This window comes from Mauremys mutica, chromosome 4 (assembly GCF_020497125.1).
Source record: "Mauremys mutica isolate MM-2020 ecotype Southern chromosome 4, ASM2049712v1, whole genome shotgun sequence".
In the NCBI taxonomy this organism is placed as follows: Eukaryota; Metazoa; Chordata; order Testudines; family Geoemydidae; genus Mauremys; species Mauremys mutica.
Window position 1 is genome coordinate 91731201 of NC_059075.1, and position 23133 is coordinate 91754333.

The 23133-nt window shown below is 43.7% G+C and overlaps 1 long non-coding RNA gene across 1 annotated transcript; it reads left to right on the top strand.

Annotated features, from left to right (window-relative positions):
* Nucleotides 1-1284: 1284 nt before the first annotated feature.
* Nucleotides 1285-22601, top strand: LOC123368875. Its single transcript, XR_006578920.1, has 3 exons — nt 1285-1392; nt 4264-4335; nt 22491-22601. It is a non-coding gene; the product is annotated as an uncharacterized LOC123368875 (long non-coding RNA).
* The last annotated feature ends 532 nt before the right edge of the window (nt 22602-23133 follow it).

The following is a 23133-nucleotide window of genomic DNA, read 5'->3' on the forward strand; positions in this document are numbered from 1 at the left end:
GGCAGAGACTGCAGACTCCCCCCACCCCATAGTCCCCCTTCTACTTTCAGCTTCCTGGCTTTATAATAGTGTCCCAGCCCTTACTCATCTGCTTCAATTTCAGTTAACCCTGGCCCCTCCCTCGTTCAGGTGATGCCAGGTAATCTTATTGGCCTCAGGGCCTCATTAACCCTATCACGGCTGGTGGAACCCATAATATGGTCACTGGTGCCTTCTTTCAGCAAACTCTTCCCAGATATCTTTTAGCTCAGATGTCCCTGCCAGGATGACTCACCCTGAAACTCTAACTTAATGTGTCTGTTATCAGTGGGTTAAGAGAAAACCTGATGTGCAAAGCAGTCCCATATAATGAAAAAGAAAATGCTCCAAACACTGGCTTCTGCTTTACCAAGTTAAACTGAAATTAAGAAAAGGCTGAATTTATTGAACATGTAGTTGGTGTCATTTCCCCCTCAGTGGGATGGGATACACAAGTAGACACACTCAACACAGATTCCCAAGGACAATCAACTTTTTAATTTTAGGAGAGTGGAGAGCAAGGGGGACAAAACTGCTCTACAATTATTAAGAAGCTACATTCAGGGCAACCCACTAAGACCAAATCCAGTCATCACTTATATCTTTGCAACCCCACTGGGTAAAATTTGGTCCTATATCAGACTCTCGTGATTGTGTAAAACAGATTTTCTTTTAATTTTATAAAAGCGGACACAAAAATAGCAACAGAAGGCTATAAGTCAATTAACACCCTCCTTTGATATTTGACAGTCCCAATCAACTTCTTATAGTTTGGAAATAGATCACCTGCTCACCTATGCAGAAAGACTCCTTACAATTATATAGACAGCTTTGGTTTGATAATGCAAAACAAGAGCTATTTTCAGTGATGTGTGAAAGAGTGTGTGCTTACAGATCAGCATATTGCTCTGCCTTCTGATCTTTCCATGTTTCCCCAGGAATTACAAAAATACATGCCCATCACAAAACCAACATATGGATTGCTGACCACACCATTATTCCAGGATATAACGGACACCCAGTTAATAGCCAGAAAATACAGGATAAGCCTTTATTGTAATGTCCTATAGTTTGCTCATTTCATAAACTGTGACCATTCAATTTCCATTTAGGATTATTCAGAAGTCAAAGCTCCAGCTATTTTTGTCGGCAAGATTCGGTTTGGAGACTTCAGAAGCTTAACACTCTAACTGCATGTCACTGCCACCATTGTCTCCTGTCACAATCCTAATTCTATGTTCTGATAATAAAATTTCATTAGTGTCTGCACATCCTTTGCCTTACCTTTGAAGTACTGTCTTGTGCTGAAACGATTAGCAGTACTTTACGTCATATCACTTGACTATTTGACAGCCATTGTGAGTGAGCTAAATGGTGAGAAATTAAAATTTCTGACAATTTTCATTACATCTAAATTGCTGAGAAATTAAGGGATATTTACTTTTACAAATATTAAAGGTTGTTTAAAATGTAAACTGACTTCATTTTATTAGTAGATTCCACAATGTGCTAATTCAAAATGACTACACAGATTTATTTGAATAAATTACCAACTCATTTTCCAAAAACGAAGGACATTTCCTCCAGGCTGGGTTTTTGACTGTTTGTGTCAGTAGGAAAAGAAAATAAAACTTATGAATATTTCAGAACGGAAGATTGGTGAATCGCTTCCTTGTTTCATATGAGTAGAATAATGAGTTTTATTATCATATGATCCTGATTTTTAGTTTACTCATCAAGGAGCATGCTATGAAATATTGGTTTAATGACATGGCATTAGCTTACCTTGGGGAAAAATACCAGAGATTAAGTCAATGAATTGTTTTTAAATATGATGACATTTTTGAGTTATCTGAAATGGGAGGTTAAGGACCATTTGTTCTCTGCTAAATGGCAACTGGCTGGGAGTGGGGGATGAAGGGGTGGTTCAGGAAGGTGCTCCATTTACAGAGTTACACAGTTGGGTAGTGTATTATGGCAGTGGCAAGGGAGGCTCAGGCATTCCTCTGAAGCACCAGGTATTGGTTACTGCTGGAAGCCACAGGCCAGACTAAATGGACCAATAGTCTGATCCACTGGGAGAAATCCTGTGTACTTAATAGTGTCTCAATCCATGTTCACAAAGCATTGCTTTGAATTCTATTTTTACTTTGGTCTTCCATTTTAGCCAATCAATCATATGAAATAATTTTTTTGGTTGTAATCATACTATTATAAAGTGGGTGCATTACTGGTTGGAAAACCATTCCCAGAGAGTAGTTATCAGTGATTCACAGCCAAGCTGGAAGGGCGTATCGAGTGGGGTCCCACAGAGATCAGTCCTCGGTCTGGTTCTGTTCAATATCTCCATCAATGATTTAGATAATGGCATAGAGAGTACACTCCAAGTTTTCAGACAATACCAAGGTGGAAGGGGTTGCAAGTGCTTTGGAGGACAGGATTAAAATTCAAAATGATCTGGACAAACTGGAGAACTGGTCTAAAGTAAATAGGATAAAATTCAAGAGGAAAAAATGCGAAGTATTCTACTTAGGAAGAAACTATCAGTTGCATACTGTAGCGGGGTGGATCCCCGCTCCTGCCCTGAAAGGGTAAAAACAGCCCTGGGAGGGGGCTGTGGCTGGAGAAAGCAGCTTTTAGGCTGCGTTGATTGGGGGAAGTGGCTGACGCTGGGGCCATGCCCCAATGAGGCCCAGCTGGCCCCTATAAGAGGCTGTGAGCCAGCAGCCCAAACAGAGAGACAGTCTGAGTCTCTGTAGAGAGAGAGGGGCCTGGCTGGAGGGAGCTAGACACAAGGTACCTGAGTGAAGCAGGGCTGGGGAAAGGCAGAGGAGCTGGGGAGCTCTAGCCTGCAAAGCCCCAGGCTGTGGCCTAGCATTGGGCTAACAGGTACTGGGGGTTGCAGAGGGCAGCCTGGGGTAGGCCAAGGCAGCAGATCCAAACCCAACCTTGCCAGTGGTGAGTAGGCTGATACTGCAGTCTGCCCCAGGGCGTGGGGGCTAGACAATGACTGGCAGTAGCCTGATACTGAGGCGAGGTGGGAATAGTGGGTGGGGGTTCCCTGGGGAGGGGAGACCCTAGGACTGAAGGGTTACTGCCAGGGGGCAGAACCCCAGGTAAAAGGGCACCGGGTCCAGGGAGGTACACGGGGGCCAGAGGACAGGTGGATCACTGGCCTGCAAAGGGTGCTCTGGAGCTGGAACTGAGCTAATTCCCAGAAGTCACCAACAGGAGGCGCCGCAGGGGTGAGTCCGCTCATCTACACACACATACAAAATGGGAAATGGCTGCCTAGGACGGAGCACTGCAGAAAGGGATCTGGGGGCCATACTGAAACACAAGCTAAATATGAGTCAACAGTGTAACACTGTTGCAAAAAAAGCAAACATCATTCTGGCATGTATTAGCAGGAGTGTTATAAGCAAGACACGTGAAGTAATTCTTCTGCTCTACGCTGATAAGGCCTTGGCTGGAATATTGTGTCCAGTTCTAGGCACTACATTTTAGGAAAGATGTTCTCCTCTGGACTTTCTCCAGTTTGTCCACAACAAAAATGATTAAAAGTGTAGAAAACATGACCTCTGGGGAAGATTGAAAAAATTGGGTTTGTTTAGTCTGGAGAAGAGAAGTCTGAGAGGGGACATAACAGTTTTCAAGGACATAAAAGTTTGCTACAAGAAGGAAGGAGAAAAATGTTCTTCTTAACCTCTGAGGATAGGACAAGAAGCAATGGGCTTAAATTGCAGCAAGGGCAGTTTAGGTTGGACATTACAAAAAACTTCCTGTCCGGGTGGTTAAGCACTGGAATAAATTACTTAGGAAGGTTGTGAAATCTCCATCATTGGAGATTTTTAAGAGCAAGTTATATAAACATCTGTCAGGGATGGTCTAGATAATACTAAACCCTGCCATGAGTGCAGGGGACTGGACTAGATGATCTCTCAAGGTCCCTTCCAGTTCTTCGATTCTATGATCCTATAAGTCAAATATGCTAAGTGTGCCAGAGCTATCAAGGAAACTCCTCCCATGGCTCTAGCTCAGATGAATAGTCCCACTGACGTCTGTGGGCTAACCTTTGTTTTTACTGACACTGATGTAAATCCAGAGTAACTCCATTAGCTTCTACAGAACATGAGTATCTGAAAGTGAACTTCAATTGTACCACTGACATGAGCAAGAGTTGAATTTAAGTCACTTCCTCCTAACTATACATATCCATTTTTTATTCTCCTTCCTTTCTTTCAGGGTGATCAGTAAGTTAGGATGTTTGCCTTATAGCCAGATACTAGATGGGAACAAGAAAAATAGCAGAAAAAGGTAACAAAGCAGATAATTCATATTCTGAGTTCAAGAACAAGGAATGCTAGAGTTCCCCACTGTTTTGCATTCCATTTTAAATTTTTAGCTAAATAATCTCTTTCATTAATTAGATTTTCCTCACTACTACAAAGTTTATTGCTGTAAATCAATTATAGTATAACATGATATAAGCTTATGAAGCAAACTAAAAGTATTCTCCATTGCAGCTGAGATATACTGTACATCAGTAGTGCTCAACCAGGGGTCCAGGGCCCCTTGGGGGGGAGGGTGCAAGCAAGTTTCAGGGGGGCTGCCAATCAGGACCAGTGTTATACTTGCTGGAGCCCAGGACAGAAAGCCTGGGGCCCTAAGCCCCGCCACCTGGGGCTGAAGCAGAAGCCTGAGCAACTTAGCTTCACGGTGCCCCCTGTGGCATAGGGCCCTGGGCAATTGCCCTGCTTGCTACCCCTTGCTACCTAGTTTTTATATGCAGAAAGCCAGTTATTGTGACACAGGTGGACCATGGAGTTTTTATAGCATGTTTGTGGGGGCCTCAAAGAAAAAGGTTGACACAAGGATGTCAGGAGATACAGTTCCACTGTATATTCACTGCACAGCTGTAGGCAAGTCACTTACCTCCTCAATGACTTTGCTGTAGTCATTGACCTCACCCCACTGTCAGGTTACAGCTTTGGTTTATCTGCTGGCTGACAGGTTTTATTGGTGCAGTTGGTGCATTCATGATTTTACTTCTCCAGCCAAATCAAAAGATCTCCCCTTCCAGGGAAAAGGAAAGTTTACAAAAAATAGACCAAATAAAACAAAAATCCAAATCTTCCATCCAATCTCTTTGTCACGTCACACATTCTTCTTCAAACCCCTTCCCCTTGCAGGGTTTTCAACACCTCCTCTAGGAGTATTATAAGGAGACGAGGCTCCTGTCTACTTTGGGCTCTGGCCCAGGGACATCAACCATTCAGTGCCTGTCCACTCCACTCCACACCCCTGCTTCACTTTTCCTCAGGCCACTTCCTACACTTGCTTACTTACCAGCCTCCTGCACTTTTACCCCAGTACTTTCTCAAGCTTCTTTCCAATAGCCCATTTTGAGTTCCTTCCTCAGACTTCTCAGACCTCTCTCTGCACCTTTCCCAGCTTCTGACCACACCCCTTCCCCCCGCATCTCCTTTTCATGGCATCTTCCCCACACCACAATAGAGACTCCCTAAGTCTTTCATTGTTCCAAGTCGCAGGCAGCTCTTTTATAGCGTAGACCCCTTCCTTCAGCAGGCTTTGTTTTAGGCTGTTGTCACAGGATCCTTCTGGGAAGCAACGAATCCCAGAACAACTGTTCTTAAAGGGCCAGGACTTGGGAGATGGACTGGACTCAGGCCTGCTTTTAAAAAGACAGCTCACTGTGATATTCTTCCTCCTGTAAAATGGGTGTAATAGTTACCTACCTCATAGGATGTTACAAGGCCTAGTTAGTTAATGTTTGTAAAACCCTTACGATCTTTGGACCAAAGGTGATATGGAAGTACATTATCTCAACACAGCTAGTTAGGCTTGCTTAAGACCCTCTTATAATATTGTTCTAGTTTGAAAAACAAATGAGGCTGTGGTATTTAAAAGAAACAGAATGCTTCCACGCTTTATCATTTTTCCATTATCTCCTTTAAAAAAAAACAACTGCTGCTGCTTGAATTTGTTTGGCATCAGCATACATATTCTAAGTGATAAAGAGGGAGGAAGAATAGAGTATGTCTAATGCATAAAGCACATGTGAATAAAGGATGAGTTAGGATGTGGAAGAGCATGCAAGCAATGTTCCATTGTTAACCAAGTGCATGCACCAAGAGAGACAGATGTTCAAATATAAAAACTTTTAAAACTTTGAGTCCTTCTGATTAATGCAGAGCTTCATGAATAATGCAAATTGTGTAAGAAATACTGAGACTTGATTGTGAAGTTGTTAAAGGAGAAAGATTACAATGTTTTTGATGCCTTAACAAAAAAAAAGGAGCAAGAATCACAGCAGGAAACCCAGAGAACAGACCTATTTCCAGGGACTGCTATCAGAACTTATTGTAGTTGAAATTCTTTTTAGGAGGTGTTCAAGCACAAAATGCACCGTTCTCCAGTAAGAATTTCCCTGGTGGAGCTGTGGGTAAACGAGTCTAATGAATCACACAAAACCAATGAGGAGCAAATCAGGCTCATATTTCAGAAGAAAGAAAAATAAACATTTTCTAGAGAAACAAGTAAAGAGAGTTTTGTGACCTACTCAGTTCCCAATATAGCAATGAACCTGAGCATAATCCCAACCCTATTCAGCAAAAAACGTAAGTGCTTTGTTGAATCAGGCCTTAGAGCATATAATATATTTTGATCCTTTACAGTGCTTCTAATCTTTTTCTTTAAAGTCAAAAACATCTTTCATTTCTTTGGTTTAATGCACCACCAAGTTCATTCACATTCTTTGTCAAAATACTCCAGTATAGATAGAAATGTAATAAATTGTTCTCATAACAAGCTAGGTGAAATTCCAAAATAAAATATAAGAAAAAAGAGAGAAAAGAAAACACCTCAGTTTTTTTAAGCAACCAGACTATCACAAAGGCAAAAATAATTTGATTTTTAAAAAATGCTATGACACAAAACGGGTTTGGATGAACTGAACATTTTTTGGTAAGCATACAGCAATATACTAAAGATGAATTTGTGATCAGAAACCATATGCCATAAGAGTGGCACATCTCAAATTTTCCTCTGCTTATTCAAATAGATATGCAAGTTCCAGATACTCATCATGTGGGCAGTGGATAATAAGGGTTTCTGCTTGTTCATATTTGACTTTTTCCTGCACTCCATGTCACATCCAAATTATGCTCACTCTCAAAGGAGTTAGAAATAGAAATATACCAGAATAAAAGTTGGTTTTGTGACGTTTCTGACCTGCCTAGAAGATAAAATTTCATGAGGCAGCATATTTTCTCATGAGATTTCCAGAGTCCAATAGGGTATTTACATACTTAAAATTAAGCACATATGTAAGTCTTTGCAGGTTTGAGGCTCACATTTTGACTCCTAGATTCATCGATTTTTAAGGCCATAAGGGACTTTTATAATCTAGTCTGATCTCCCGAAAGACAGGGCCATAAAATTTCCTGCATCAAATTTAAGAGGTTCAGCGAAGCATTTAAACTTTTGGAAGTTTACTCAACTCAAACCTCCAAAGCTTTTGAGCTTAAGAAGGCAATAGGATAAATTGATGGTTCCACTTTTTTGCAATATCTGGAACAAGGGGTCACATGATGATATGAATGGAAGGTAAGGCAAGAAGTTAATGGTATATAATTATCCTATGAAATATGCTACAATGTAGTTGGATTTCAAAAAGGCTTGAATGACCAGAAATAACATTGTAGTTTTATATAAGAAAATGTAAATTTATATAGGCTCTATTGACATTCATTTATTAAATATTTGGCATTATATCAGAAAGGTTTCAGTTTTATTACTACTTAAACAGTAGTTAATCTCTAGATATTTATAGAGAGCATACTGGTTGGCAGTAGAATTGTGATACTTCCACTTGACTTTGTAATGTTGTTCCCAATGAAACTGCAGTACTGCTATTCCCAATAAAGCTGCAGAATTTATGCTCCAATAGCTTGATCCTGCAAGCAACGACTTTCATTGAAATCAGCTCCTCCAGGAGCTGCTTAGCACTATGCAAGATTGGGTTTTCAGACACAACACCCTCAGAGAAATGCATGCAACTCTCATTGAAGATGGTATCAGAGAGCAAAATTTAGTCCTTAATTTGGCTGGCCTGAAGCCGTCACTCATATTTCCTTTTCAATTGTATTAAACAATTAAGGGTGGTATTTTCAAAAGCATCTAAAAGAGTTACATGCCCAACTCCCATTAACTGTTGCTTTTGGAAATCCCACCCCAATGCAATACTTCCACCGATTAAACATTACTTAATGGTCTCTCCTGTTCAAAGGGCCTGCTTTTTAACTTGAAGAAAATGTAAGTGTACCAGCAAAGCTAACCTCTCTGAAAGTCACAATATTTAAACAGCACTGCTGCGAGCACACCGGCAGAGTTGAACTGACACAACTCTTCAATATTCATTTAGCTTTCAACTTGGCAAACACTGCCACCGGTTCTCCTTTCTGTCTCAACCCAAAATGCCACATCCAAATGCTGCTGAGCTTTGGGAATATTCAGATCAGTATTTTTGGAGTATAGCAACCCCAGCCAAAATCCCAGATCAGCGCATCACTCAACTTGTTTGGCTTGAGCCCATCCCTACATCACTCCTCTTCCCCCACAGAACATTCTTAAACTGTACGCAGACATGACAGAAGCCCACATGAAGACAGTAAATGTACATCTATTAAGCTGCTGGTCACACTTGCTCATAGGGTTCCACTTATAATAATTTATTAGCCTTTTATAAACTATTTAATAGATGTTTTAATAAATAGTTGATCAATTGTTATAGGCCAATAAGCTGACTGATAAGTTTGTGTAAGACCGTGGCTTTTAATTATCTAAAATACCTTCTACTGATGTGTTTTTAACCTTCTATAATGAATATACCCATGTCTGCAACACACTTAGCACATCTATAAATCATTTATCAAACTTCCATAAACTATATAAACCTTATAATAATAAAGCATGACCCACTTGCCTACAGAAGTCCCTAAACCATAAACAGACTTCAGTTATCTCATTCCCTCTATTTTCATTGTCCAGAAATAGAAGTATGTTTTGTGGTAGCTAGAGGGATGTAAAAGTTTAACTGGTTAACCAGTTAACCAATAAGCATCAATCTTATCGGCTTTGGTTCACGATTAAACTCACTGCCGCCCGGCGCCCAGCATCCCGGCTGCTGGCCCTGTGCCCGCAGCCGGGATGCCAGGCCTGGGGCGGCAGCAGAGCCCTGCATAAAACGTGGGGGTGCTGCAGCACCCCCTGAACGCCTAGTTCTCCGCCTATGTGAACTCCTTAAGGGTTAACCGTTTAACCAATAGAATATTAATAGGTTAAATGTTTACAATTCTTAAACCCTATTTACATCCTAGTGGTAGCATATGAATTTTTTGGGCACTAGGACACATGTCACAACACTTAGTTGCCACACAGATGTCCCGCTAGACCCTTGGTTAAGTGAATATTAATATTCCCATGAAGTGAAGGATAAAGTTGTCTATAAGTAAAACAAGCACTTACACTGTTTATATGCTATGTGGTAATAACATGAAATCAGTGTCTAATGTACCTAGAAGGATAATTTAAACTGACATTTTCTTACATCATGTGCGATACAGGACTGTGAATGGTGATTGCAGTTTGTGAGGTCACAGTGAGAAGTATTTAAGTCGAACACACTCAGGTGGGACTTTCCAAAAGCAAAAAGTAGTGTAGCCATATTTTCCTCTTTTCTTTGTTATGCATGTACATGCATTGCATTTCTGGAATCACTACAATCCATGACACATTTACTAAATTAAAAGTCTCTCCCTAATTCACATCATGCAGAAAGCCAGCACTAGGCCTATGCACCACTAGAGACTCATTTAAGTCTTTAAAGTATGGCTGACTTCAGGGGGTGAAAGTAACTTACAGGACTTACTGGAACAGCCGGAGTCCTGAGGGGGTGTGTGGCCTCACCCGGAAGAGGCGTGGCCTCAACAGGAAGAGGTAGGGCCTCTCAAGATTTAAAGGCCCTGGGCGTGGGCTGTGGCTGGGAGCCCCAGGGTGTTTAAATCACCCCGGGGCTCCCAGCTGCAGAGGTGGCTGGAAACCCCCAGGGCTCAGGGGTGAATTAAAGGGCCCAGGGCTCTGGCCGCGATGGAGCCCCGAGCCCTTTAAATCCCCTCTCCCCCGCAGCTCCGGCAGCCGGGCTGGGGCCGGGATTTAAAGGGCTCGGGGCTCCCTGCAGCGGCCGGTGCACCGGGCCCTTTAAATCCGCCCCCCCCCGGAAGCTGGTGCAGTCCGGCACAGCGTACTGGCTCTTGCCGGTACGCCATACCAGACCATACCAGCTTACTTTCACCGCTGGCTGACTTTCACCCACTAATCACAAAGACACAAAATGGATCAGTTAGAGGCAGAAACAGAAAAGCTTACCAGTCTAGGAAATCCAAGCCTTTCTCCTAAAAGCTAAAGGGCCAGACTGTCTGTCGGAGGCAAATTGTACTATGATTGATTATGATGAATGCCTACTTACACCAGCTAGCACTCTGGCCCTAAATATTTTTGGTTTTGTTAACTTTTGAACTCCTTCCCCATCTATTAGCACTCATTCCATACATGTAGCTGAAACCTTTGAGAGAGACAGTCCTCCTCCCACACTGCATAACATGCAAACACTTAAAATAGTATGATTCTTTTTAAAGCTGTATGTATAAGCCAGTCTTGCCGCGACAGATTGATTAGATGACTCAGAAGAAGCTCTTTCCTTTTCCTCTCAAAATAGTCTCAGAATTGAACTGTATTCACATCACTAATAAATGAAATTAAATTAACACCCCAAAACATTTTATTTTTACTCTTAAGTTACTAAAACACTTAACCTTAGCTCCATCTTAACTTAGTTATTTGTTTGGGAATATAAGCCCACACATTGCTCATTCCTAGGTAGAGATGGGTATAAACGCCTGTGAAATATAGTATATTTGGAATCTGGTTGCAGACTCAAATTTTGCAGCTTGAACCATCTCAAATCCCAAGATGCGATGTAGACTGCCACGTTGCAGACTAGGGAACAGTTCTAAAAATAAGGTTGTTATGGAGATGCTGACAAAGTTAATGTAGATTTGTTCTTGAAAGAGGAAAATTGAGGGTTTTAGGCCCTGATTCAACAAGATACTTAAATAGATGTATACTCCCGTTGACTTCAATGAGACTGCTCATATTCTTAAAGTTAGGCACATGCTTAAGTTCCTTAATGAACTGATGTCTAAAAATAGCAAAGGTGAGAGAGAAAAGAATCACAACAGTCATTTCCTGCTCCAAAGTTGTCTTATTCTTTTGTGAATACAGTATGCTTAATAAGTGCTATTACTGATTATTAAAATTATCAAACACTTAAAAAATAAATAAATAACTATAACAAAGAGTCCACAAATAGAGTTTAACCATTGATTTTTTTAGAATTGTAGTTCAGCAGTGGAGTCTCTCTTTAGCAGATTCTCTTTCACATTTTTCAGGCAGATATTTACAGTGATTTATTTATTTATTTTAGAAAAACAAATATATAAAGCAGCGCTCCTTAAGTTAGTTACAAATCACCTTAAATACCCTAATTATTCGGTGATAACATTGCTATTTTTTTCCTCATTTAGATTCACACAGAACACTGTGAATGCATAGCTAGTAAAAACAAAAGATCATTGTTATTATTATCAAACATTTATATAGTGAATAAATTTACACAGTGCTTTACAAGCATAGATAAGACATATTCCCTGCTCCAAAGAGCTTAGAATCTAAATAAGATAAGACAAATACAAGGCAACACACATGATAATAGTTCAGGAGGGAGGGTGTGGGTATTATTAATGAGGAAAAGAAGAGAAGGGGGGATTGTTTGAAGAAGTGGCATAATATAATCTGCTAAAATATAAAATTTGAAGTATGCTATTATATCTTTTAAACCAGAATGAATTAAATACATACATACATTCTTCTCTTTTTATCCTCCAGCAGGTGGAGCTACTGCAGTGTCAGCCTTGACTAGAAGGGATAGTTGCAGTTAATAATGTCATTTCAATCTTGAAACTGAAGTGAAAAGGATACAGGGCGATATTTTCAAACCTGGATGTGTAAAGTTAGGCTCCTAAATCCATATGTAGGCACTTAAATAAAAATATCAGCTTGATTTTGAAAAGCACTGTTCACCTCTAGCTCCCATTGGCCTCAATGAGATTTGTGGGAATTCTGGAAATCAATCCACTTTTATATAAGTGGATAAGTAAATATTTAGGTGACTGATTTTAGGCACCCAGGTTTGAAAATATTGGCCCTAATTTCATACCCCATCTGGGTCAGATCCTCAGCTTTGTGTAAATTGGCAAAGCTCTGTTGGCTTTAATACAACCAGCTGAGGTTTGGGTTTTAAATGTATTGCTCCATCCTACATATAAAGTGTGACAAATCATACCAGACATTGCAGAGCAAAGTCAATTAATTCTAAATACAAGAAAACCCAATTCTGTGTGCAGTTACATTCATGTAACCTTAATAAACCTTCACCTTGTTAACCTTACTAACCAAATCTTAATAGAGTTAACAGGGTTGTGGGAAGTGCGTTAAAACTGGTATCCAGGAAGGTACCATTGAATCACAATTTCTTAGCCCAAACATTGAGATTACATTTCATGAAAAGTGGCATTGAAGTTGTTGAAACTATTCACATAAGGGGTGCAGGAACAGGCTCTAGATGTACTGTAAAGCAGAAGTAGTTCAGTGGTGAGAGATTTTCGCTTGATTACAAGTAGGGTGACCAGACGTCCCGATAAAATTGGGACCGTCCCGATATTTGGGCGGTTGTCCCGCATCCCGACCGATCTTTGGTCAGGATGCAATTTGTCCCGAAATTTCGCTCTGCCAGCAGCACTGTGGTTTTTTGCTCTGCCGGCGGACCCCCCCGCCATGTGTCCCAATATTTTCTTCACCATCACCCTAATTACAAGTGAACAACATCTGGATTGTCCCAGATGTTTGGTTCGATTCAGTGGGACTTCACTGGCACAACAACCTATACAAGTGATGCCAAAGCACAGAAAAGGGTCAGAGCTTACACAAAACGACCTGGGGAGGGGATGAGGGGGAGGAGGAAGAGCAGGAGGATACTTACTGGGGATGTGGGAGACCCCGGCTCAAGTCTCCCCGGAAGCCTGGACGTTGGCATTTATCTCCAAGAGAGGGGCCGGGCTTAGCACATATCCCTCTGGTTAGCATCTCCCATTGGCTAGTTTAGGCAAGGAGTCACCAAGTATGAAGGCTTTTGTGAATCCCATTCTTGGGTGCCAATCTGTCCCCACCCAGTCATTGTATAAGGCGCGTAGGTACAGAACTCAAGCCTTGTGAATCCCAGTGATTTTCCAGGTGCCTAAAAGTTAGGTGTGGCAGTGCTCAGCATCACCATGCCGAAATTCCTTTGTGATATCATCCTCCAACAGCGCTCACTCCACGGCCGGCCGGCCGGCCGGCCAACAACTCTCATGAGTCATGGCTGGCTGTAGAACACTCATTTTAATATGCCTGCAGCAGGTGACCTTGCCCTTTACTGCCACCCAGGAGTAACACGGGGCATTCTCACAGCAACCCAAACAGCAACATCTTTTAAATGACACGAAATGTCAAGTCCATTTTTCTCTTTGTCTCTTCCCATGATAACAGTAAGAGTTAGCCTTGTTTATTTATCACTGACCGTGTATATAAATCAGAGATAACACAGCACCTGCCCCAAAGAGATCACAGTCAGAGACAGATGCATGAAACACCAGCCACACTGGGAAATTCTTAGGCCATTATCTACCATAGTTTTCCTAGAGGGCAGATCATCTGTTTGATGTCACACTTCATAAACAGCACACTGAGTTGAAAGACACTAAAATTAGCACCAGATAAGCGCCCCCATCCTCTATAAAACCCCTGTGAAATAAAACTGTATTACAATACAGTGCACAGACAGCCTCAATGTATGCCAGAAGGAGCCAACAGCACAATTTTTATGCAGGAGAGCACAGTCCGGGAGGGGTCAGTCGGGGGTGGGGGCTGGTGCCAAGAGTTGGGAGTGGATCCTCCGACACCCCTTTCATAGGAATTGGCACACATTGAAACTTCACAAGGGTGCCCACAGCTGGCCAAAGTGTTGGGACCGGAAGTGTGGCAGTAACACCAGTTTTTCTTTTTTAAGGGGTGAGAGTAGGGGGAGTGTGAAGGGAAGAATCTGATCAGCTGGTGCCTTGTGGTGCAGCTGGTGCTGAGAGGAAACTGACTGAAGAAACTGGTGCCCTTCCATCAAGTGATTTTCACACTTACTGTCCAAATACATAGAACCAGCATTAGGCCCACCAGAGAGAGGGGAGAAGCAGAAATATTTGTATTCTGGCAGAGGCTAGCTATCAGAGCCCCCTCGGCTCAGACACCATGCAAACAGATTCTAAATGACAGATCCAGCCTCCAGAACAGCAGTGGAATACTGAACAGTATTTGGCCTGGTAGAATATAAGAATAACACCCCTCATGCTTTCTGCTCACCCTCAGATATGAAAACTGGGGATCAATAGTGTCCCATTCTCCACCAGCCTGTACTAGCGCAGAATTGTAAGGAATCGTTGAAATCAAAGGGCCTGATTCTTCTCTCATCCCAACTTTACCCCATTTTCTTCAGTGGAGTTAGTCCTGATTTGCACTGGCACATCAAAGCAGAATCAGCCCCAAAAGTCTTTAGAAATGCAGTGATGCTGAATTAGTGTCAACACTTTCTCGAGAAGCATCTTTCCAAATAGACGCCCACCCCTCACAGAAGATGGGGGTGCTCTAAATGCAGTAATTAATAGGCAGCACCACAATAAATACCGTAAACATCAATAATACTAAATCTTCAGCAGACTTTTTGCATCTGCTTGTCGAGAGTTTGTTTTTCATGGAAGACAAAGCAGTGACTGTGTGGAAATTACACTGTTGCCCGTGCTGAAATACAATAATGTCGCATTCTGAATCATATAAAAATTACAGCTTTGCCATGTATTCTGTACTATATAGGGTAATTTAATCATTTTGGTGCAGCAAAATAGGCTATTATGAATCCTCAGTGTAGCTCTAAAGCTTGAGTTCTAATAGCAAGTTATGCACCACTTCATTTAAGTCACTGTTCACTTCATCCACATAAAACCTGAGTCATCAGAATCATATGGGGTAGGGAGGCAAAACCCAACCCGCTCCACCAAATTAGGTGCAGGGCTGCAGTGCAGCTGACCCAAGGGCATTATTCCAGTTCACAAAGTTGGAGCAATGTCCACAGCCTCACCTCACCACTTGTGCCAGTGTTAGGGCTGCTATATCTAAAGAATGATGGACCTCATAGCTCCTCCCCCAGCCAATCCTCAATATTGCTCTCTGTGGAGGGTTATGTGGGATGAGTGAGAAAACAGTTCCTCCTCTCAGCAGCTCCCTGCCCCTCTGAAGCCCAACTGGTGGGCTAAGGTGCTACAGAAAGTCTAGCATGGGTCCTTCACACCAAGGTAAATTTCACACAAAGGGAATTTCTTCTTGTTATTCATGTGTAGTTTGGAAATGCTCCAGGGAACATCAAAATCACAATCTGGTTCCTTGGGGAACTGTCTTAGATTAACCAAGCCAGCCTTTTTTCATCCCTGGCCAGCTTTTCTGGCCCATTCCACTACCTTTGCGCTACCCAGTCACTGCCAAGAGAAAAGAGACTACTTGTCACTTGCTTGGTGGGAGGAGTCAGCAGTGGGCGTAGAGTTTGCCTAGACCAATACTGTGCTTCGTTCCTGCAGTCCCAGTCACAGGGAGCAGGTGGGATTTGGCCAGAGCACTATGCATTCCCCTATGCCCTCCCTGTCAGACCTTTAGAGACCTGGACAGCTAGTGTAAGGTACAGCAGCCCTAAATTGCTCTAACGTACTCCAGGGCCACCCAGAGGATTCAGGAGGCCTGGGGTCTTCAGTGGCGGGGGGCCCCCGCTTTGACAATAATTTGAAGGGGGGTCCTTCCGCTCCAGGACCCGCCGCCGAAGTGCCCCGAAGACCCGCGGCGCGGGCCCCCCGCCGCCGAATTACTGCCGAAGCGGGACCCAGCACTTTGGCGGCAGGTCCCACTTCGGCGGTAATTCGGCAGCGGGGGGTACTTCCGCGCCGGAGTGGAAGGACCCCCCCACCGCCGAAGACCCAGAGCGGAAGCTCGGGGGGCCCAGGCCCGGTGAGAGTTTTCCAAGACCCCCAGAGCGAGTGAAGGACCCAGATCCAAGAGGCTCCGAAAAACTCTCATGGGGGCCTGGGGCAAATTGTCTCACTTGCCCCCCCGACATTCTCTGGAGTTGAGGCAGAGAAAGTGAGGGTAGCAGAGAATCTGATCCTCCTTTCCTTCATAAAAGCCTATTTACACTGAAGTCAATAGCAAAACTTCTGCTGAGTTCAATGGAAGTGGACTTCCCAGGGTGTCTACACTGAACTGTAAGCCCAGGGTAGTGGGAGTCACATCAGCTGACCCGTGTTAGGGGACCCTGGGCTTAAGAGTCCACATTGTATTTTAACCCTGGGTTAAGAATTTTTCTGACCTCTGCTTGAACCTAGGGCTCTGGTGTTCAAACTGCAGTGTGCAGATCTGCATCTCAAAGTAACCGCATCCCAGAATCCCTAGCACACACCCCTCCCAAAATGTGGCCATTCTAGCTCTAGGAATGTGGTGCATCGTGGAAAAACTTTACTGCCTGCCCTGCATGCTACAAGGAAGCAGCTTGTTTTGCAAACGTCTTGCTCGGTTCGCTCTCCTTTGCAAACCCAGGAGGCTCTCTGATAGTGTTCTTGCAGATCCACGATCAGAAGACAACCGGTTAATGCTAGCCTGAACTGCTGCTGCCGCCAATTGCCTATGGGGAGAAGTGGGGGGCAGTTTCCATTTCCAATAGAATCGATGCAGATTGTTGAGATAGAGAGGACAAAGGAAGTTGTCTCATGGAGTTGTGGATACTTCTGGCTCACTCCCAGGACCTGAGTCAAGCTGGGCTGTAGCTACACTGCAAAGCAATAGGGGTCAGACTCTAGGTCAGGGGTCGGCAACCTTTCAGAAGTGGGGTGCCAAGTCTTCATTTATTCACTCTGATTTAAGGTTTTGCGTGCCGGTAATACGTTTTAATGTTTTTAGAAGGTCTCTCTCTCTAAGTCTATAAATCATTGTTGTATGTAAAGTAAACAAGTTTTTAAAAAATGTTTAAGAAGCTTCATTTAAAATTAAATTAAAATGCAGATCTTATCATTTAGCGCAGTGGCTCTTAACCTGGGCGCACACACCCCCTGGGGCAGGGCCAGTGCAAGGATATTTTGCGCCTTAGGCAAAACTTCCACCTTGTGCCCCCCCCTGCACACTGGTTCATTGAGGGGCAAATCCCAATGAGCCTTTATAGACCCCAGGGGCCAGCCATGCCCAGGGGCTGCTCCCCAGACCAGGTTCCCCCCTCCCCACCCCCTGAACTCCCCTGGAGGGTGCACAGTCCCCCCGCGAGCCCTCCCAACCCCACCCAGGTGGCCCCCGCCCCGAGTCCACTCACTGGCTTTGCCGGGCTTGGGCCGCTGCAGCAGCTCGGCAGGGAGGAGCCGCCTTCCGGTGGCACTGGAGAGCCAGAGCGTCCCGCTTGCGGCAGCAGCGAGCCTCAGCCATGGAGGAGCCGGCATGGTGCAGGGGGGCAGCAGCCCTGCAAAGGCAGCAGCATCACTAGCGGGGAGCAGCTGCGCCCCCCCCCGCTCCTCCTGCCCAGGCTGTGGCCTGGCGTCCCCCCGGGGGCTCCTGCAGGCTGCAGTGGACGTATGTGGGTGCCAGCTCCCCTTGCCTAGGGTTACCATATTTCAGCAATGAAAAAAAGAGGCGAGAGCCCTGCCCTAACCCCGCCTCCATCCACTCCCTCCCACTTCCCACCCCGATTGCCCGGTCAGAACCCCCAACCCACCCTGCTCCTTGTCCCCTGTCTGCCCCCTCCTGAGACCCCCCAGGGACCCTACCCTGCTCCCCTAGGACCCTACCCCCTACCTGTCCCCTGACTGCCCCAACCCTTATCCACACCCCCGCCCCCAGACAGACCCCTGGGACTCCCACGCCCCATCCAACCACTCCCTGCCCCCTGACAGGACCCCCAAAACTCCCAACCCATCCAATCCTCCCCCTGCTCCTTGACTGCCCCCGGGACTCCCCTTACCAGGCCCATGCCGGTCCGACGCTGGCTCCACGTGGAGTGCTGAGGCAGCGGGGGAGGGGGGGAGCGGGGGAGCTGCAAGAGGGGCAGTGGCGGCGGCTCACGTGTCCGGGAGCCGCAGAACCCGAGCACGGTGAAGGGGGAGCCAGGGGATGCGCCTGCCCGGGCTGCAGCGGATGCATGTGGGCGGCGGCCCCCGTGCGCCCCCCAGCTCCTCCCTCACCGCGCTCAGGCTCTGCGGCTCCCGGGAGTGTGAGCTGCTGCCGCTGCCCCTCCCGCAGCAGGCTGAGGGCCCCGTGCCCCGGCGGCTCACACTCCTGGGATCCACAGAACCCAAGCATGGTGAGGGGGGACCCAGAGGGCACACCTGCCGCTGATCTGCGGTCCCAGCCGCCGGCCCCGCTCAGCCTCTGCCGGCCTGGGGTTCCGTTCACTCAGCTGGCCACGCGCTGAGCAGGGCTGGCGGCCAGGACCCCGGCTGGCAGCCGCTTGCCAGGCAAAAATTGGCTCACGTGCCAAAGGTGGCATGCGTGCCGTAGGTTGCCGACCCCTGCTCTAGGTCCTGGCTTGACTTGAGCTCGGACCCTCCTGCCAGGGTCCTGGGATCCTGGGTCAGCGTAGATGCAAGGGTGGGGTAGCCTTGAGCCAAGGCCCACAGACAGGCTTACATTGCTGTGTAGACATAACCCCATGCCATAGAGTGGCATGTTCCGAGTCAGAGCATTGTATTTTGTTTCAATGGCAAGCAACAGCCTTGAATCTCCTATTGTACCATCCAAAACAGGCCTGGTTACTAATGTCAGCTCCATTTCTACATACATTAATTGTGTTTTGGGATGGTACTATCTTAGGTGGTTAGCCTCTACCATTTGCTAATTTATTCATTCATTATTGTTCAGGTTAGTCAAAAAAGTTGTAATGATTTATTCTTTTCATTAATAAAAGTAAATACAGAAATAAAAATGTTAACTATTGACAGCTACAATGGAACTCTGTCAATTCTTGCATAAAGCAAATAAGATTGCTTTTGCAGTTCCTGCATTTTACAGACCTTCCCTAACAAAACATGCAACTCAGCAACTTGGAAACTCTAATACTTTTCAGTTAAAAGCAGAAAGAAGGTCAGGGTCCCAGTGAAGGTTCAAAGTAATGAGGATGTGGTTCTGAACAGTGACGAGTACCTGCAATGGCTCTGGAAGCCAATGGGAATTGAAGCAGCAGTCTAGGTGAACGGACTGGAATATCCACTTTAGACCATATACAAGACAGTGTGTGTTGCACAGACCCTCTAGAAGATACAGCTTTGTTGGTTCTTTTAGGAAGGACCATTCCCACATCACATTTTCAGTCCCCTTCTGGAAGTCTGGTCTTTTTTATTATTTTGGAAAAAACAGGCCCAGTTTGCTGAGGTCTAGGCTTCCACACTCTCTAGACCGCAGCTGAGCTTGAATAGCTAAACTCCCTCAGCCCAGGGGTAACAATTATTTCTGACAACCAGAGCCACTTCTTTTTATTTTTGACCAACACTGCCCCCACATCAGGAAACAAGAGCATCTGCAAAGCTGAAATCTCTACATCAAGCATTATTTAAATTTGTAAGGCTATTTAATGTTCACCACACATTTGATCCTAATAGTGCAAGTGGTTTTTCTATCAGTGTATTTTTTTTCTTCATTTTAACAAGGAAAACTGCCCCTCCAAATATAAACGCCGCTTGTTATTTTGAGGCAGTGATGCAAAACATACAACACGTGGACCACGTTTGGCTTGCTGAGCAGATGTCTACAGATCACTTGATGTTAATTTCAACATAAAAGCTATTATATTTCTGGCCTTGCCCTATTAGTTGTTAAATAATTATTTATGGTTGGCAGATAAATTCTAGGAACCTTGAATAAAGCCCATCAACCCTACTAAACTAACTGTATTTGACATAAACAGTTTTCAGTCATGGAGGACCCTCGATGTAATGTTTATTTCATATACAATTCCATTTCACGACCTAAGAGGTAATCCTGTATTTATATTTTAGCATAAACCACATATAATGTGCATACTAACACTACTTCACAAGCAAGGAATTAGCCTGTCTGGCTCATTGACATTTACAACTGTGTACTATAGCTATCAGATTATTTAGATAAACTAAATAATCTTCTACTCACTTCACAGCTCTGGCACTTGCTAATATGTGTTTCTATAGAAGTTGCAGCTTTCTATACCTACTACACCGCTATACATGTGATGAATTAAGAGCTGGTGTGTTGCAGCTTTGATAGCTGAAAAACAAAAACAAGATAATTGTTAATTAAGGGAAATCCACATTCCCATTTTTAAAGGTGCCAACCCTTTTTGCAAGTTTGTGCTTACACACAAATACAAAATTAGAACTTTGCAACTATTGTGTATTCTGTTTGACTGGCTTGTAAATTATGAACAGCCAATATACTACGAACCTCATAAAACTTTTATTGTGTGCAAACATGAGTTAAATGTGCAAGGCATTGCATGAAATCTTTCAAACAAGTCTTTAGATGTTCATATGTTATTGTCTGAAGAAATTTAGATGATTTGTTTCCTCTTGCAAGCAAGCTTTTGTCTAATTAAACTTTTGCATCCTTAACAGTCAAGTTAGAATTTTAAAGATCTAAAGGACAAAGAATTTGAATGTGATATTAAGTACAATTCAGTTGAGATGCCCATTTCAATGTAATTTGTTTGTTTAAAAGAGCAGCCTTCTCCATTATTATAGTAATGTACATTACTTGGGTATTTAAGTGTCTGTGTAGTTTATTATTTGTTTATAATTTTTCTTTGAAATGACCTTAGTGATCCAAAAAGAATTCAAATGTAGATTTTTCTAGTTTATGGTATTCTTCACTGTCTGTCCTAAACTGTTGTGCAGTGTTACTTTGCACAGCTAGGAGCTGAACCAAACCTACTGACAGCAGTAGAGCCCTTTCCATTGATTACAGAGGACTTTGGATGAGGTCCTTATAATCACCAATATGTTTCACTTCTGAAGTGGCATTACTTCAGTGGTTTATAGTTATTAGATTTTATTAGCAAACAAAAACTACATTTACTGACAGTTAAGGTTGTGGCAGGACACATCCCATCCACCCAAAATCTTAAAAATACAGACATAAGAAGTTAAGGGGAAAGAATTGGCCATTCCTCTGCAACTTCCTATTGCCTACATCACTGTTAATAACGTATTCCAAGGCTTCATAATGCTGTCAACAAGCAATGTGTACCCCAACTTAATCAAACTTGGACTCTACTGCAAAACCTTAACAGTGAAATTATCATCTTTAAGGCAGAATAACTTCCCAAATGCACAGAATGTGTGACAGCAACTTATTTCCACACTGTAATGGGGTGGCACCCACCTCTTATGAGCACCCCGACCCACTGTGTGCATGCCTGCAATTTTTCTCAGTTTCTCCACTCATAGTGTCCCATCGGACGCTGCACTCATCAGGAGGGTCTTCAGTGACTCAGTCCTCCGGCTGAGACACAAACAGTCTGTGTGCGAAAACAATACAAACCCCTTCCAGAGTATACGGTCCAACCAGGACTATCTCAATGTCTTCAGTAATGTCCTGCAGCCCTCCCCAGGTTCACTGCTTTAACAGTCCAACAGGGCCCATCACGATACCCTCAGCTGGAGTTTGGGTACCTGGCAAAGGTTCCTGCTCTGGAGTGGAGCAGCACCTCCAGACTTCCTCCTTGGACGCTTTGTTTTCATGTTAGTCTTCAGGGATCCCAGCTGAGTCAGCCTCAGTTCAGCCCCCTTCTGGTGGTGGTAGGGTAAAGGGACTGAGGCAGGGGAGAAAGAGGAATCGGGAAATAAATCAGTGACAAACTTTCAACCGGAGCAAGCAGTTTTCAATTCTAATGATATTTTGTGAAAGAACAGAGCTACAAATGAAAGCTGAATTTTCCCTGTAGCTATGATCTTTGTGGGCCCAAAGGCCACCTCCTCGCAGTGCCTATGTAGTTTCCTGCACAAAACCCATTTATATTTGGCCTTTGTGCATGGTGAAGTCACCCTTGATTAAAGCATTCAATAGATGGGGGGGGGAGAGAGAGAGAGAGAGAGAGAGAGAGAGAGAATGTCACTTCTAGTTTCAAGAGGTTGTGGTCAAGAACAGGTTTATCATAGTTTTATAATTATTACTAATGACAAAAGAATTTCTCTCTTCAGGTGTGTTGCTGCATGTGATAATGCAAAGTTTCCTGGAACATCAAGCAAAAGTGAGCAGCCAGTGAGGCAGGAAACTGTGAGGAGGAGGAAAAGTAAATAAAAATTATCCACATAAATCATTATCTATTCAACATGCATCATTTTGACATATAGTTCCAATTTTTATTTTTTAGCCACCTGTTAAGACATAGGTGCTTTGCTAACTTGTATATCTGATCAACATAGCACTTTCACATACTGGCAGACTCTTCCCTTGATAACTTTTAACAAAAAACAAAAACAAAGGTTTAAGCTGTGAAGTATAGTTAGGGAAACAACATTGTTTAATGGTTAGAGCAGGGGACTGAGAGTCATAAAACTGTGGATCTTAATTCCACATGTGGCACCAACCTGCTGGGTAACCTTCTGTAAGTCCCTTCTTTGTGCAGCAGTTTTCTCATCTGTAAAATGGGATAATACTTATCTACCGTACAAATTAAGCTTAAGCAATTCATTTCTGTGAAGTGGTTTGTGATCCTTAGATGGAAGTCATTATGGAAGTGCTAAGTATTGGGTTGTTGTTATTATTAAACTTCCCCAGAAGTTCTTAATAGTTGTGGCAGACATTTCCATATTACACTCGTCTCTTTCATTTTTAATTCAA